Source organism: Suricata suricatta, chromosome 9 (assembly GCF_006229205.1).
Source record: "Suricata suricatta isolate VVHF042 chromosome 9, meerkat_22Aug2017_6uvM2_HiC, whole genome shotgun sequence".
Lineage (NCBI taxonomy): Eukaryota > Metazoa > Chordata > Mammalia > Carnivora > Herpestidae > Suricata > Suricata suricatta.
In genome coordinates, this window is record NC_043708.1 from 98,181,920 (window position 1) to 98,198,510 (window position 16,591).

Genomic DNA, 16,591 nt, shown 5'->3' on the forward strand with positions numbered 1-16,591 from the left:
GGAGGAGGGAGAGAGAGTTGGGGAGAGAGAGGGATGCAGAACTTGAGAGACTATTGAAAGCTGAGAATGAACTGAGGGTTGGGGGGGAGGGGGGAGGGGGGAAGACAGGTGGTGGTGATGGTGGTGGGCACTTGAGGGGAAGAGCACTGGGTGTTGTATGGAAAACAATTTGACAATAAAATATTATGGAAAAAAAAAAGTGAGGTCAACTATAGAGCTGACATTCAAGCAGCTGGTGACATTCATTTCCTCATCCCCAGGGAAAAGCATCCCTAGAAAGAGGACATTCTACTAAACTGACATTTCTCCTGGTGGTGCCTATTCATGAGGACATACATTATCTTCTCTTCCCAAAAGGAACAGATTTAACAAGAACCTAAGGCTAATTTGCCCATTAAAGGAACAAAGAGTGGAATAAGGGAGGAGGCTGACAGAAATACTGCATCTGTAAATACCTTACCAAAGAGCCTCTAGAAGTCAGGGGGAGTTCCACTGTCCTTGATAATATTTCACTTGTAATGCCTACTCCCTTCTGTGGTGCTTTTCCCTCTCACGTTTTCCGCAACACTGGAAGGTGGGCAGAAACAGAACCTGAACCTTGATACCTGACCTGACTGATGTGGTTGTCTGAAATAACATAGAATCAATATGCATAGTTTCTTCTTTGCCAAGAATATGAAAATGCTGTGCTTCTGGTCCTGTAGGAGCATCAACTATGCATTATCTACCCTAACAGAAGACAGATTTTAATGTCCTCCAGTTCAATTAAGTTACTGAGTAAGACCACAAATGGGTGCTTACTTCAGTTCTCTATTTCTGAAAGACTTGATCAAAATGATTTATTTTTAGTAAGTTCCCTTTCCTCCCCACTCCCCCACCCACAACCTTTTTCTCCTGCTTCTTACCATTTACTAGCAGGGAGTTTAATTTATCCACTAATTTTTTTTTTTTTTTTGCTCAACTTTAATTTCCTTCAGCTTCCTTTAAATACCTCCTTAGTTTTGTTTTTTTGACTCCTAAGAGAACTTTTAAAAAAGCAGTACCAAACTCCTTCACCTTTCTCTCACATGGATAGTTTCCTGCCCTACTTTCCAATGTCTCCCACAAAGTTGGAAGGCTTCTGTTTCTTAAGTTAGGCCTGAATTGGGCATGTTGATCAATTCTAGTCAGACATTTGCCAACCTGCCAGAACCGAAAATACAATAAACCAAAATAAATCATCTAGCATCTTGCACTTTTTAAAATGTTTATTTATTTTTGAGATGGAGGGAGGGGTAGAGAGACAGGGAAACAGAGGATCCAAAGCGGGCTCTGTGCTGACAGCTGAGAGCCCAATATGGGGCTCAAAACCACAAACCGCTAGACCATGACATGAACTAAAGTGAGACGCTTAATGAAGCCACCCAGGGTGCCCCTAGTATCTTCTACTTTTAATATTTATGCTGGTGACCATTCCCCTGAACGCACTTCCATTCTGCAAGCTCTGAGCCCATTGTTCTGAGTTATTTTAAGTCTCCTCTTCTCCTATTTCGAGGTGGAGCCCCAGCCAGAACACATTTCTCTGAAGAGCTGTTGCCCTAATACCTCCCCAGCACTTTGCAGCTTGTCAGCAAGACCCAAGCAATAAAAAGATCAATAAGAAAACAAATCCCACCTTATTAGATCTAAACCCACACCATTCAAGATTTCAGCTACATAATGCTGGCTCCAGACAAGAGGAGCAGAGTTTTCTTATGAAAATAAATTAGACAAGCACACAGAAGAGAAAATGAATGTGCAACTTCTAAAATGTTCCAAAGCCTTAAATACGGTCAGCAAGCTAAGCAAAGGGCAATAGTTTCTTTTCCTGTCCTCCGCCTTCTCTTCTCTACTCTCTATTCTCCCGGCAACAAGACAGATATCTTTTCTTTAATGTACATTTTTAAGGTACTACTTTTCAATTAGGGGTGGCTTTATTTCTTTTGTATGCTGGGTTTTTTTTCCACACTGAAATTATAATGTATACTAAAGATGGCAAATGCAAGCCCTAGGAGTCGCCTTGCTACAATCCATCAGCCATGATAATAGCAAGATGAATATATTGTCAGGAACCTGTGCACAGCATTTCATTGATCCCACTCCCTCCCCTAAGAGTGGCTCCACCAGCGATTACATTATTATTCAAGCTTCCTGGACTCACTCCAAATGCAGATTGCAACTACCACTGAAAGAGAAACTTACAGAAAGTGAACGGAAATAGACCTTCTACAGAACTTAAAAAAAAAAATAACCTTTTCAGACTTTAATTCCATGCTACATACCCATAAACATACAGGCTTTCAGGAAATAAAGACTAATCTTACAGTAATAGCATAGAGCTCAACGTCTCATTCCATATGATCATTAATATTGTTTTAAGAATCATGAAAAATCTCTTGGACTTCTTAAGCTTTGTAATTCATTTCTATATACCAATTCAAGAAACCTCATTAATTTAGGTGGCCTTTTTGTGGTACATCTGAGGCACACAAATATTTGGATTTTTTTTACCTTAGGTCAGAGTTTAAGACAAAATTAACTTATTTTCAGAAAGAATTTATAAATGTGGAAAAATCGTTTGACAGTAGCATGGTTTAGTTTTCTAATTTGCAAATAAAATAGGCTACACAGAATATAAAAAGTAAAAATTGAAAGAAACAGAAAAATAGAAAGGGATTTTTTTTAAGAAAGAAAAAAATCTTTTTACATCCTTAACATTAATGCCTATAACCTAGTTTCAATATTCCAATCAAATGGAAGACGGAAGAGTTTTGATTTAGAAGGGGAAAAAATCCTTTGAGCATTGATCGACATGTGATTTGTGCAATTATTTTATCTAGCCTTAACTCCCTATGCTCTACTCTCTAGTCACTGGATTGACTGATATACTGTTTCCATTGAGCTGGGTTTACAATTATCTTTAAGTGAAACTTCAAAGGTAGCTCAATAGGTATTTTCTGTTTTTCATTAGAACTCGTAAATGTATAACCTGCACATAAACAAGTCACTCTACCTAATTAAATGGAATATCTTCATCTCTATTAAAAATTTAGAAGTGCTGCTTAAGTATAAACATGTCATTTGAAAGGAGGGGCGGGACACAGAACCTCATAATGTCCGTGAATAACCATCTGAATCTCCTTCAGGCAAACCATGTTAATAATAGCACACAAGCCCATAAATTTTTCTAATTATTTTATTATCAGTAAAGATTGTTTAAATGTAAAGGATATTCATTGTTGGCAATAACGCCCTCAAGTATTATCTGTCCATGAGGGAAATGCAGTCCGGGTGCTTTAATTTACTTCAAAGACAATCACAGAGCCTTTCCCCTACTTTTTTCCTCTAATATCTGTATTTTGGAAGAGGTAACACAGCACTTTCTCTGACAATTTTATCTAGATTGGAGAATGGATTTGTTTGTTTGGTTTTGTGTTTTATTCAATTACATCTCTAGACTCCAAATTCCTAGGAATATTACCCATAATGGATGTAGTTTGGAAATAAAAATGCTCTTAAAGTGTTTTGAATTTGTGCGTTTTGCTCTGTTGTTAAAGATGGTAAAGGTTTTTAAACTCTTTTGCCCCCTTTTCAGAAATTGATGGAGGAATTATAAAGCATTTCCAGCTAAACAAAATGGTTTAACTTGTGCTCAGGGTTTATTTCTCAGGTTCCCAAAATTCTTTAAAAAGTCTCTTTTCATAAAGTTTGAAACAATATTTGTGACACTGAGCTTTATGTCACAAGACCAGCGAGAAATTGTAGCATGTAAATGTTTGAGAAGGCCGATGTAGATTTTTGAGCTGTGAGGTGTTTTGTTAGAGCGCTCTCTTGTGGTAAAATGCCATCAGCATGATTTCTGTTCGAACATTTTTTAAAAGGCACATTTAACAATACACAGCAGTATAATTTTGACAAAGATAAGAAGCAATGTGAGGTTGAACCTTCCAGTATCTTGTTGGATTTTGGACCCCCCTCACACACATACCCCCAAAAAACTTAAAATGCATTCACTCAAGCAAACAGCAATGTTTGAGAGTTCTGAGATTATGAGAACTCTTAAAATACACACACGATACTCTGGTTTCTCTTCAGATCGAATAAATCTTTCGCCTTCTAAAATACACACACACAGTTAAACACATATGTAAAGTAATGTTCCTTAGTCACTTGGGAATATAACGTCTTCCTCATGAAATGACAACCATCTTGAATGTCCCTTAGCTGGCCATGGAAGGGATGGTTTCTTTCCCTAGAATCAATACCACTGTCAGATACTGACAGCATGAGATTGATAGTAGCTGCAGGCTGGGTGGATAATGTCACCCATCACTACCTGAAATGTCTTAAAATGCTGTGATGTCAAGTGCACACATCTGCAAGGAGACTATATCTCCAGTGCAGTGAGGGCACAACTGCCTCAGTCCTTGAATGGAAGGGAGTGTGGCTTTTGTCTGATACTTCATCCTGTAGGGCTGTAGGAACTCAAAGTGAGGATACCAATACTGAAGGAGTAATTATATTCAAGTATTTCCATAATTTGTTACTATGTAAAATATAAACCATTTCAATGGCTTCAGAACGTTCCATCTAGAAGCTTCACTAAAAATAAATATCTCCATGATAAATCCCAAACTTAACCAGGAAACTTGGGTTACAAATGAGACATGAGTCCTTCTGTTTGATAAATCAAATTTCAGGTCTTGAAGAGACTCTGTAGAACATACATTTAAAAGTTGTCATTTCGTAGAATAAAAAAACAAACAAAACAGTAAACCTGGAATTAGAAGGGAGTGTCTCAGCAACAAGTAGCATGACCTGTCCTCCTTGGCTCCATCTTGTCAAGAGCTTTCCAGCGTCCAATTCCCTATCCTGGCCTGTAGTGCACCATCCAACTCAGTGGTTCCTGAATTGCTACAAAATCTTCTGTCCTGTTATTGAGTGGTCTGTCCTGGTTCTTTGCTCATACCGATAAATAAGTAACAACCACACTCTTTAAGACAAGACTAGCATGAATTGAAAACCACAACCAAACTCAATATAATGCTAAATATAAAACATTCCCCCTGGAAATTTCTGAAATTCCTATTCCATATGGGTTCATGTACTATGAGACTTGTCACCAAAACTTCTTACACAAAATGTAATTTGAGTATATAAAGGAACTGATAATATGCCATTTTTTATTTTAAATGCCAATGTTAGTACACCTCCATGACTGATTTTATAGGTTATTAGGAGATACCTTTGGTGTCATTTATGAAAACAACAGTCCAGGGGAACCTGGGTGGCTCAGTTGGTTAAGCATCCGGCTTCAGCTCAGGGCATGATCTCATAGTTCATGGGTTGGAGCCCTGCATCAGGCTCTGTGCTGACAGCTCAGAGCCTGGAGCCTGCTTCGGATTCTGTATCTCCCTCTCTCTCTGACCCTCCCCTGCTCGCACTGTCTCTGTCTCTCAAAAATAAATAAAAAACAGAAAAAAAATTTTAAAAAAGGAAGTAACAGTCCATAGAATGATTCAATAGAGGTAAAAGAACTGAAGAGATGTCTTTAATCGGTTGCCCTCAGCTGATACATTATATACAGATGTGTTCCTATGCCAAATGGTGCTCTAGGGTTGATGGACTTCCACCAGGATCTGATGTGATTGTGGTAGTAACAGAGATGCCCACAAGATGGCACTCTTCTTTATTTTTAAGTCCTCGTAAGCAAAATAAAATAAAATATGTCTGATTGTCACACAATCAAGATAAATAGGACTGTGAAGTATGTAGGTAATTTCATGCACTAACATATTTAATGTTGTAACATACATCACAGTTATGAAAATCTGCTCCCCACTCTCCTGAGAATGAGGCATATGACAATGGAGAGCTTCTGTCTGGCTCTCTCCAAGACCTGGTAAAGAGTAGTGACTGTGCTCTTAAAGTTGGCCAAGCTTTGGGAGAAAGGCTTTGTGTGAGTGGGTGTGGGTGTGTGTGTGTGTGCACACTTGTGCACACACCGGTATATTTACATTCTCCAAAATTCTTCAGTTTTCCTAAGAGATAATGTTTGTCTCAAAAATATGTTAATTAAAATCTATCCATCTTATGACTTTTCTCTTCAAGGATAAAGCAGAAGGTCTCCAACCACTGCCCCTTCCTCTACAAATCTCCCCTCCAAAAGGGACTTCTCTCTCTTTCACACACACACACACACACCAATTTCTCTCTCGTGTACTGAAACAAGAAAGTTTTTGTAGTTATCTTCAGTAGGCGGTAGACAGCATTTGATTTGGCAAAAAGATGGGTGAAAAGAAAATAGCACATGGAGGTTACAAGAAGACTTCAGTGATTGTGCCAGAGTTCTCAAAGTTTGCTTCCACAGAACTCTAGTACCACAAACTGGACAGAAATATTTTTCTAATAAAATAAATAAATAAATAAATAAATAAATGGTTTTCCAGCAAATGGTGCTGGAAATTAGTGTCCGTATACAAAAGAGATGAACCTGAATACAGACATTACACCTCGCACAAAAAAATTAACTCAGAATGGATCATAGGCATAAATGTGAAATGGAAAAATATAAAAACTTCTTGAAGAAAACATAAGAGAAAATCTACATGACCTTCAGTTTGGTAATGAATTTCAAACACAACATCAGTAGCACAGACTATGAGAGAAAAAACTGGTAAGTTGGACTTTATTAAAATTAAAACTTCTGCTCTGTGAAAGATGCTGTTATGAAAATGAAAAGACAAACCTGGAAGATTGGAAAGAAAATGATAAGATGAACTGAAAGAAAATATTTGCAGAACATATGTCTGATAAATGCCTCGCATCAAAATACAAAAGAACCCTAAAAGTCAACAATTTTTTTTTATAAAAGTAAGAATAAAAAGGGGGTAAGAGATCTGAAAAGAAACCTCACCAAAGAAGATGTACAGATGGCAAATAAGCATACGAAAATGTGCTCAACATCATTTGGCATTAGGGAATCACAAGTGAAAAGAAGATACTACTATACAACTATTAGAATGATTATATCCAAAAAAATGACAACACCAATTGTAGGCAAACATACAGAGCAATAGAAATATTCATTGCTGATAGGAATACAAAATGGTGTGGCCATTTTGAAAGACAGTTTGGCAATTTCCTACAAAATTAAATATAGTCTTAACATATGACTCAGCAATTATACTCCTGGGTATTTACCCAAATGACCTGAAAAGTATATCCCCACAAAAATCTGCAAATTGGAAGCAACCAACATGTCCCTTAACAGGTAAATGGATAAACTGTGGCTCATCCAGACAATGGAATACTAGCCAGAGATAAAAAGAAACAAGTTATCAAAACACAAAAAGACATGGATGAATCTTAAGTGCAGAGTATGAAATGTAAGAAGCCAATCCGAAAAACCTACCTGCTGCATGATTCCAATTATATGACATTCTGGAAAGGTAACACTATATAGCTAGAAAACACATCAGTGGTTGAGGGTGAAGTTGAGTACATGAAGTGCAGTGGATTTTGGGGGGGTGTTGAAACTATTCTCTGTGTTACTGTAAACTAGATGCAAATTAGAAAAAAAAAACTTAGGAGGATAGAAGATGCCAGAATGGAATATAAAATGTGACAAACAACCAATATATTATAAATGTGTGAACTTCATTGAAGGGATTGGAGAGAAATGGTACTGACTGAAGCAACTTTGGAAATGAGTAGAATCTATAATATCAAAGTAAAAAGGAACCAGAATTAAACAATTAAGTAAATGGATGATAAATGTCAGGAACCTCATTTCTCACTGCTAGAGTGAGAATTTACAGAGAAGCAAGGGGAGAAGGCTAGAATGATCCGTGTAATGATAAATTAGAGTTGAAGATACTAGTATGAACTCATGTTTAGTTTAAGGTAGATACAGATGGTTACATATAGAAAAATTTAAAGATGTGTATAACACATATGTTTCCTTGCTCTTTCACAGCTGAGAGAGCCTAGAACCAATGATATCCCAACAGCAAAGAGGGCACTTAATCCTCATATTTTGGTTTCTAATACCGATTCTCCAGTGTAGGGAACCAAGGCTGCTTGGGAAATTGGCAGATCCAAGGGCTGAGGTAGGAAATATACAAGATGAGCCTGGAGCATCTTGTAGTACCAGAGATCAAGAAAGTGCTAAAAAAAAAAAAAAAAAAAGGAACAAAAAAGAAAAAACCTAACTTGATGAATCACAAGAACACACGAGTCAGCTGAAAGATCTCCCAGAAGCCAAAGCTAAAAAACAACTTGAGTGATAAAGTTATATTGGATTATAATCCAAAGTATGGAATAAATATCCATGAACCCATACTAACCTAAATAACTAAATAAATAACAGGAATAAATAAATAAGGAGAAGACACAAATCTACTGTGACAAATTCCATATTACTTGGGTAGATACTCTATCCTCAAGGAGGTAGTGTATAACTCTCAACTCCTTAAGTGTGGGCTGCACTGCACATAATGACCTTCTTTCACAGAGAACTGCATGGAAACAGAAAGAAAAGAGTAACTTTACAGGGGAGAAACCTGACAAACCCTACCTCAGCTAGGTGAGCAACATTAACAGTGATAGGATGACCCTTGATATTATATGGTGAAAATGGCATTTTTGCCTCCATAGTCTTCCTTCAAAAAAAAAATATCACCCTAATCATAAGGAAAACATCAGACAAATTCCAACTGAGGGACATTCTATAATATATCGGGCAACTGTCAAGGTAACCAGAAACAAAGTCTGAGGAACTGCCAAAGGACTACTAAATGTAGTGTGATATCCCAGATGGGAACCTGGAACAGAAAAAGGACGTAAAGGAAAACCTGAGGAAATCTGAATAGGACTTTACCTAATAACATATCAATGTTGGTTTATTCACTATAATAAACATACTAATGTAAGATGTTAATAAAAAGAGAAACTGGGTATAGAGAATACAGGTACTCTCTGTGCTATTTTCACAATAATTTTGTAAATCTAAAACTATTCTAAAATTAAAAGTTTAAGTTTTAAAAAGGTTGAGTCTTTTCCCAATTCTCTCTCTCACACACACACACACACACACACACACACACACAATTAATGGATAGATTTTTCTTCCATTTTTATTAAAATTCTGATGCAGAGGCAGTAGAGTGAGCAATTAACAACAAGGTATGACTTGGGCTCTGCCTCTCACCAACTGTACAACTTTGAGAAAGCTGCTTAACCTGTCTGAACCTCAGCTCCCTCAGTCAAATGGACTCATGATAACCTACTTCTTAGGCATGTCATAAAAATCAAATGTCATAATCTATATCAAGCACTTAACACAATGCCTGCCACAGAATAAGCTCAAAAAATATTGCTATTGTTGACTACCTATTATGGATTGATTGACAAAACAAATGTCCTGGTTTACATAGAAAAACTCAGAATATGCAAAATCTCTATACCAAGTCCTTTATTATGAATGAATAATAATTTTTTTCATTTTTCAGTTTTTTTCAGTTTATTTATTTTTGAGAGAGAGAGAGAGCGCACACAAGCAGGGGAGTGGCAGAGACACAGAATCTGAAGCAGGCTCTAGGCTCTGAGCTGTCAGCACAGAGCACAAAGCAGGGCCTGACCCTCTAACCATAGGATCAAGACCTGAGCCGAAGTCTGACACTTAACCAACTGAGCCACCCAGGAACCCCGAGAGAATGATAAATTCTTATTTTTAATCTAACAAGTACCAACATCAATTCCAGAAAAATATTCAAACAGCTATTAATTCCAGGTTCAAGCAATATATTCTAACTAACAGACAGCCTTCCAGGTGAGAGAGATCAGGGGGTTTCTTCTCTAATTTCCTCAATCTGACTCCTGGGCTCAGCCCACACAAACGGGTTTTCAGTCCTTAGCTCTGGAAGGACAGTCTGAAAAAGGCGCCCTCTCTCTCTTCTCTTCACCTTGTCCTTGTGCCTTCTTTTGCTCTGCCTTTTTATTTTGCTCCTTCACTCCCCTTTCTCTCCCCAAACTCATCCATGCCTCTCCTTTGATATATATGGAGCAAGTATCTTCTGTTCTATCTCTGCTCTGTGTTCAAGTCCAAAGAATGGAGTAGAAAATGGAGAGGACTAAAAGGCAATCAAACTCTATACCCAGAAATAGTTGTCTTTCACTAGCAAACCTTCTCTTATGTTATTGAGCCAACAGGGAAGTCCTCCAAAGGCCTCCTTCTACAACCTAGCCTCAGCAAGAGCCAGTCTCCAGGAAAGGAGGTGAGGACAGGAAAAAGAAGGACCATCACTGTAGATGCCATTTCCTAGAAATATTTTATGTGTAGATTTTTGAGGCATGGAACCTATATACATATGATTAGAGAATTTTCAATCAAGAAAACTGCTGCTGGTTTATATAACACATGGAAGATGGATCATTATTCTGTGATGTCCCCTGAAGTGACCCAGAGGGACCTGACCACAAGAACAAGCCGGAAAGTCACCTCTTAAAATTAAGACTCACCATGCTGGTTTAACATGTTCTTGCAGAATAGAAAACATGGCTCAGAGGGCTTCCTAATTGCAATCATTGTCACATGGTTCCAGAATGAAAGCCCTTAACTCTTCTCCCTAAAAGAACTGGTCTGATTTTTAACAAAGGAGGCAAGACCATGCAATGGGAAAAAAAGACAATCTTTACAACAAATGGTGTTAGGAAACCTGGACAGCAACATGCAAAATAATGAAATAGGGCCACTTTCATATACCACACACACTTAAAAAGAATTAAAGACTTAAATGTGAGGCCTGAAACCATAAAAATTCTAGAAGAGAGCATAGTCAGTACTTTGTCTGACATCAACCTTAGCAACATTTTTCTAGTTATTTCTCTTGAGACAAGGGAAACAAAAGCAAAACACACTACTAGGACTGTATCAAAATGAAAAGTTTCTCCATAGCAAAAGAACTATCAACAAAACTAAAGGACAGTCTACTAATTGAGAGAAGATATTTTCAAATCACACATTCAATAAAGGGTTAGAATTTAAAATATGCAAAGAACTGATACAACTCAACACACACACACACACACACACACACAAATAATACAAAATAAAAAATGGGCAGAAGACATGAACAGACATTTTCCCAAAGACATACAGATGGCCAACAGACACATGAAAAGATGCTGAACATCACTCATCATCACAGAAATGCATATTCAAACCACAATGAGATATCACCTCACACCTGTCAGAATGGCTAAAATGAAAAACATAAGAGACAATAAATGTTGCCAAGGATGTGGAGAAAGATGAACCCTCATACACTGTTGATGGGAATACAAACTGGTGCAGCCACTGTAGAAGGCAGTATTGCGGTTCCTCAAAATATTAAAAACAGAATTAACGTATGTTCCAGTAATTCCACTACTGGATATTTACCCAAAGAATACAAAACACTAATTTGAAAAGATATATGTACCTCTATGTTGAATCCAGCATTATTTATAATAGCCAAGATATGGAAACAACCTAACTGTCCATTCATAGATGAACGAATAAAGAAAATATGGGATGTGTGTGTGTGTGTGTGTGTGTGTGTGTGTGTATATACACTCAGCCATAAAAAAGAATGCAATCTTGCCATTTGCAACAACATAGATGGATCTAGAGGGTACAATGCTAAGTGAAATAAGTCAGTCAGAGAAAGACAAATACCATATGGTTTCACCCATGCAGAATTTAAGAAACCAAACAAAGAAAAAAAGAGACAAACAAAAAAACAGACTGTTCACTTTAGAGAATTGTGGTTCCCAGAGGGGAGGAGGATGGGGAATAGGCAAAAGAGGTGAAGGGAATTAAGAGTACATTTATCTTGATGAGCACTGAGTAATGTACAGGATTGTCAAGTCACTCTCTTGTACTCCTGATACTAACATAATACTGTATATTAAGTATACTGGAATTAAAATTAAAAAGAATGAATAAACTGATTTGTGTTAAGTCATCAAATTAAATTATTTTCAGGAACAGAAGACACTGGCCATCATAAAACATTATTTCCTACCCGTCATCACATACATATTCACCAACCTGATATGGTCCAAAGTTGATAGAAACTTAAAGGACAAAAAGTGGGGGGAATCTGTCTCACTGCCAAGAAGATGAATGATGTTACCTATAAAATAAATTCATGGACATACCATACTACAATCCAAACACTGTACATTTCCCTGATGGACTTGTATGGTCAGGTTTTGTGACTGGTTGACAGGAAGGCATGAGGTAGGAGGCACATCCCCAGAAACTATATGACAAAAAAAAAAAAAAAAAAAAAGCCACGATGCATTTGGGTGGCTCAGTCAGTTGAGGGTCAAGACTCTTGATTGTGGCTCAGATCATGATCCCAGGGCTGGAGGATTGAGCCCTGCGTCCAGCTCCACGCTGAACATGGAGCCTGCATAAGATTCTCTTTCTCTCGAAAAGAAAGAAAAGAAAAGGAAAGGAAAGGGTGAGTCAAGAGAACCAGGGATGCTAAATTCCCAAATAGAAACAGGCCACAGAAGGAACACAAGCCACATGGGGCCCCTGAACCTAAAGTGCACTGCCCTGTGCAAATACTACACAGTGGAAAGTCTCTCCTGTGTGTGTAATAATATTGTACAGCATTACTTATTTCTATATTATCTGCCTGATAACATACGAAATTTATTTATTTGATTAAATACTTCGGCTATACCAAAGACTATGCTACAGATACTACTCAAATAATCCCGTTTAATTGTCACAACAACCCTACGAGGTAAATAGTAGTATTCCCAGGGAAGGCAGACCTGTGAGGCACAGTGGGAAACTCTCCGGAGAGAAATCAGTGACCGTGAACTCGCAGGCTCACACCGGGGTTCACAGGCCCGCGCTGGGGACAAGCCAATCATCCTCACTGCCCCACAGCCGCCTCACCAGGGACCTGCAGCAGCAGAGCCAGATCCAGACACTGCCCAAACCCTGGGCACCCTCATAGCTGGATTCTTTGCCGGGTTGGGGGAGGGTATTTAACTCATCTCTGAGGAGCCCTCAAAACAATAATATCTAAGGCAGAGCTCCATTATAAAATACACCAGAAGTCTACGAATGGACCTTGCGGTCGAATGTCTTACTTCGATGTAGTCTGCAGTTAAGCGCCGCGCGTTTTGTTACGCTCTTGCCTCATTGAGACGCGGGGCCTGGCTTGCAGCACTATGGCGGGCGGCCGCACGCGGGGTCGGAGAGGCCCGGGGGCGGGGGGGTGAGGCGCTGTGACCCCGCGCGGCCTAGCGCTTCCACGCCCCCCAGAGGGCACCACGGTCACAGGTCCTGGCGTGCCTCGTGGTGCTCGACGGCTACCCAGCTGACCTGGGCCCCCTCAGGGATGCGCCGCTCGTTCCCCCCCCCCAACCTCCCCTGGGCGCGTCGGCGCGGAGTCGGCGCAGTGTGCGCTGCCCAGTGGGACGCCGGGAAGATGGTGGCTGCGTGGCTGACTGACGCTGCGTGAGGAGCTGCACATGCGCGTGGCTCAGCTCCACGGAGCCACAGACCGACAGGTGTACTTCCTCAGTGGGGCGTGTGAGACTTTCTACTCGGAATGGCCTGAGTGTTACATAGGTGTAAAATCCATTTCATAAGAGAAGATGGAAATCGAGAGAGCGCTCAGCCGCCAGGGTGCAAAACCAGTGCTGGACGTTAGCAATCGTGGGCTGGTGTCTAGGGCTGCCAGCTGAAAAGCTTACTGCCCTCATGCTTGTAAGTACCCACCATGCATCCAAGCATGAGTTGTTCGCCCACCTGCATGTCACCACCATGCTGAATGTCTCACGGGGAACCTCTGTGGCCTAAAGGACCTACCTGCACAATAAATTGATCCTCGTGGAAGACAGCCATGTGGCTGACTTTAGCTCCCACTTTCAGGAAGCGCTAGACTTCACTGACGAACCATGTCAGTGAATAGGGAAGCAACATACTGGTCCGCTGTGGAGCTGGGATCTCCCATTCAACTCTCATCTGTGTGGCTTACCTTATGAAGACAAAGCAGTTCCGCCTCAGTTAGGCCCATCAGATGACTGTCATCGAGCCCAACTTTAACTTCCAGTACTAGCAGCTCCTGCAGTATGAATCTGAGATCGTGCCTTCCATGCTCACCCCACGGGCTCCCTTCAGCCAAGAGGAAGCCTCCAGTTCTTAATTTATAGCCTTCTTGCAGACACTGAGCCCTGATGTGCAACGTTCCTACTGCACATTCCCCACTTAAATGTGGGTGCCAGTGGCCACCAACTCTCAGCTCCCTAGGAACCCCATGGCCGCAGCCACATCCTGCTAATACTGGGATGGGGGAAACAGCCCAGCCCCAAGAACAATCATAAGTTTGTTTTTTAAAGTCAGGGACATTTCAGGGCACCTGGTTGGCTCAGTCAGTTAAGCTGTGAATTACTGATTTCGGCTCAGGTCATGATGATCCCAGGGTCTTGGAATTGAGCATGAAGCTGGATGTGAAACCTGATTAAGATTCTCTCTCTCCTCTCGTCCCCTCCTCATGCTCTCTCTCTCAAAATAAATAAATAAACATTAAAAAAAATACTCATGGATATTTCCTATCTGGGGAGTACTGAAGACCTCTCTCCCCCGCACTGCCACAGTGGGATAGTGAGTGGTCACCAGGCTTGCAGAGAACTTCACACTGACCTCAGGGATAGGTTCTTGGGATACAAGCAAGGCCAAGCCATGACAGTACAGTCCATGCTGACTACTGTACTTGCAGACCCTCTCTCTTCTCAGGACCGCCCAGTCTTTGCACCTCAAAGTTCACTTTTTCATTTCAAGTGTAAGGCAATAAAACCTGCAGCAATGTGGGAAAAAGAAGTTGCTAGACCAGGAGAAAAGGCAGTTTCAAAGCCAATGCATTTGGAAGAAAGCACAGTTTCCACCTTTATTTCCCCTTAACTTTGGCAGTCTTGGTATCTGTCTCCGTTGCTTCAAGGCATAACCTGATCACCATCTAGTCAGCAAATAACCCTGTAGAGTTTGTAGGGACGTGATACATATGCTGATTTGACCCCTCAGATGTTTTCAGACTCCCTCTTGTGTACAATGGAAGCAGTTGGTTCAAGTAGCAAAGATATTGACATTTCTGGGTTTTCTTTTCACTGTGTATTCTTCCCTGAGTTTGGGCTTTATTATTTGCACTTTCTCATTGCACCTCTCCACAAAGCAACTCTTGTGTCAGTTGAAGAGTTTTTCAGACCATACACCATAAATGACCCCTTTAAGGTGATAGCAGTGGATGCCAGGAGAAAAAGGGTCTCAGTTGTCTGGGTAAGTGGCACTGAAATGGTCACTCCCTCAGCTTACTATCCCTATGTATTTGTGTCATCTCTTGTGACACTTGTTTTCTTCCCTGCCCCTGGAGTTTGTCGTTAAGCTGTTGACTTTTGGGATTTGCAGATTTCACAATGTGGTACTGCATTTTTGTCTGTTAGTTCTCCAGGGGAAAAAGCAATAATTTCCTAAAAATCCACACAAATGTGAATAAAAACAGTATATTACTGGTTGTTATTGTTGTTTGTAATCAAAATAAAAATAGTAAAAGGGGGAAAAAACTCCCATTCCACATCCCATTCTTTAAAAGCCATTTTCTCTTTGAAGAAATGATAAATGGCTATAAACCAAGTATGCCAAAGGATTAATTAGAACCACCCCACCCAAATGGCATGTCTGCATGGAGACAATGTCTAGATGCAAAGACTAATGTTACGGGAGGAGTTTCTGGCAGAGCAGCAGGTAGAGGAAGAGAGAAGAGAGAAAGAAGTTATTATCTGATCTCTGAACTTGTGTAGCATGCTTTTTGTGCCAAAAAAACAAACTGTGTTTTCATCTCTGAATTTATCAGTGCCTGGCTGGTTATTTAGAGCAAGGCGAAGCAATCAAGGGAACATAAAAAATGTTTGGAGTACAGGCAAATAGTTACCCATGACAATGGAAAGAGACAGTAGGGCTCAGAAAAGTGAGGGGGATGTTCCAGTTGCTGGGCAGAGCTCATTCCTCAAGAATGGCTGCCCCTGTGCCCCTCAACATTCACTGAGGAGGAACTGAGCAAAGTAGGACTGAAATTGGAAGACATGGTTCCAGGGTACAGAGAAAAGGATCATGCAAGCCCCGGGCTTAGGGTTGCTGGGAGATGGGGTCAGTTACGAGGGCAGAAGACAAATTATAACAATCTCAGCCTCTAAAGGGCCAGGGTTATCAGAGCCAGGCACAATGCTGGGAACAGAGCATGAGCCCCAGGGATAGCTCACTCGTCCCCAGAGCAGCGTGGAGGCCGCCAGATTCCCAGAAGCAGTAGGAGACACAGCTGGTTCAATATTCCATGCTTAGGCCAGCATTGGTTTGAAACAAGGGACAAGCCAGGCCTGAATTTCCTTGTGGGGATTTGTAGGCCTTGGCTAAGAGGAGAAACAAAAGCTACAGAGGATGGGAACAAGACTGACATTTCTTTTTTTTTTTAATGTTTCTGTATTACTTTTTTTTTTTTGAGAGAGAGAG

General features: G+C 40.2%; 1 long non-coding RNA gene and 1 pseudogene across 6 annotated transcripts in view; one reads left to right on the forward strand and one right to left on the reverse strand.

The window, feature by feature from the left end:
* LOC115302889 overlaps nt 1–13,456 on the reverse strand; it is a 332,633-nt gene extending 319,177 nt beyond the window's left edge. For all 6 annotated transcript variants that reach the window (XR_003913694.1, XR_003913691.1, XR_003913692.1 and 3 more), the window contains exon 1: nt 13,177–13,456. This is a non-coding gene — a long non-coding RNA (uncharacterized LOC115302889). The remainder of the gene's footprint in view (nt 1–13,176) is intronic.
* Nucleotides 13,457–13,560: 104 nt separating this feature from the next.
* On the forward strand, nt 13,561–14,372 carry LOC115302321 (annotated as a pseudogene).
* The last annotated feature ends 2,219 nt before the right edge of the window (nt 14,373–16,591 follow it).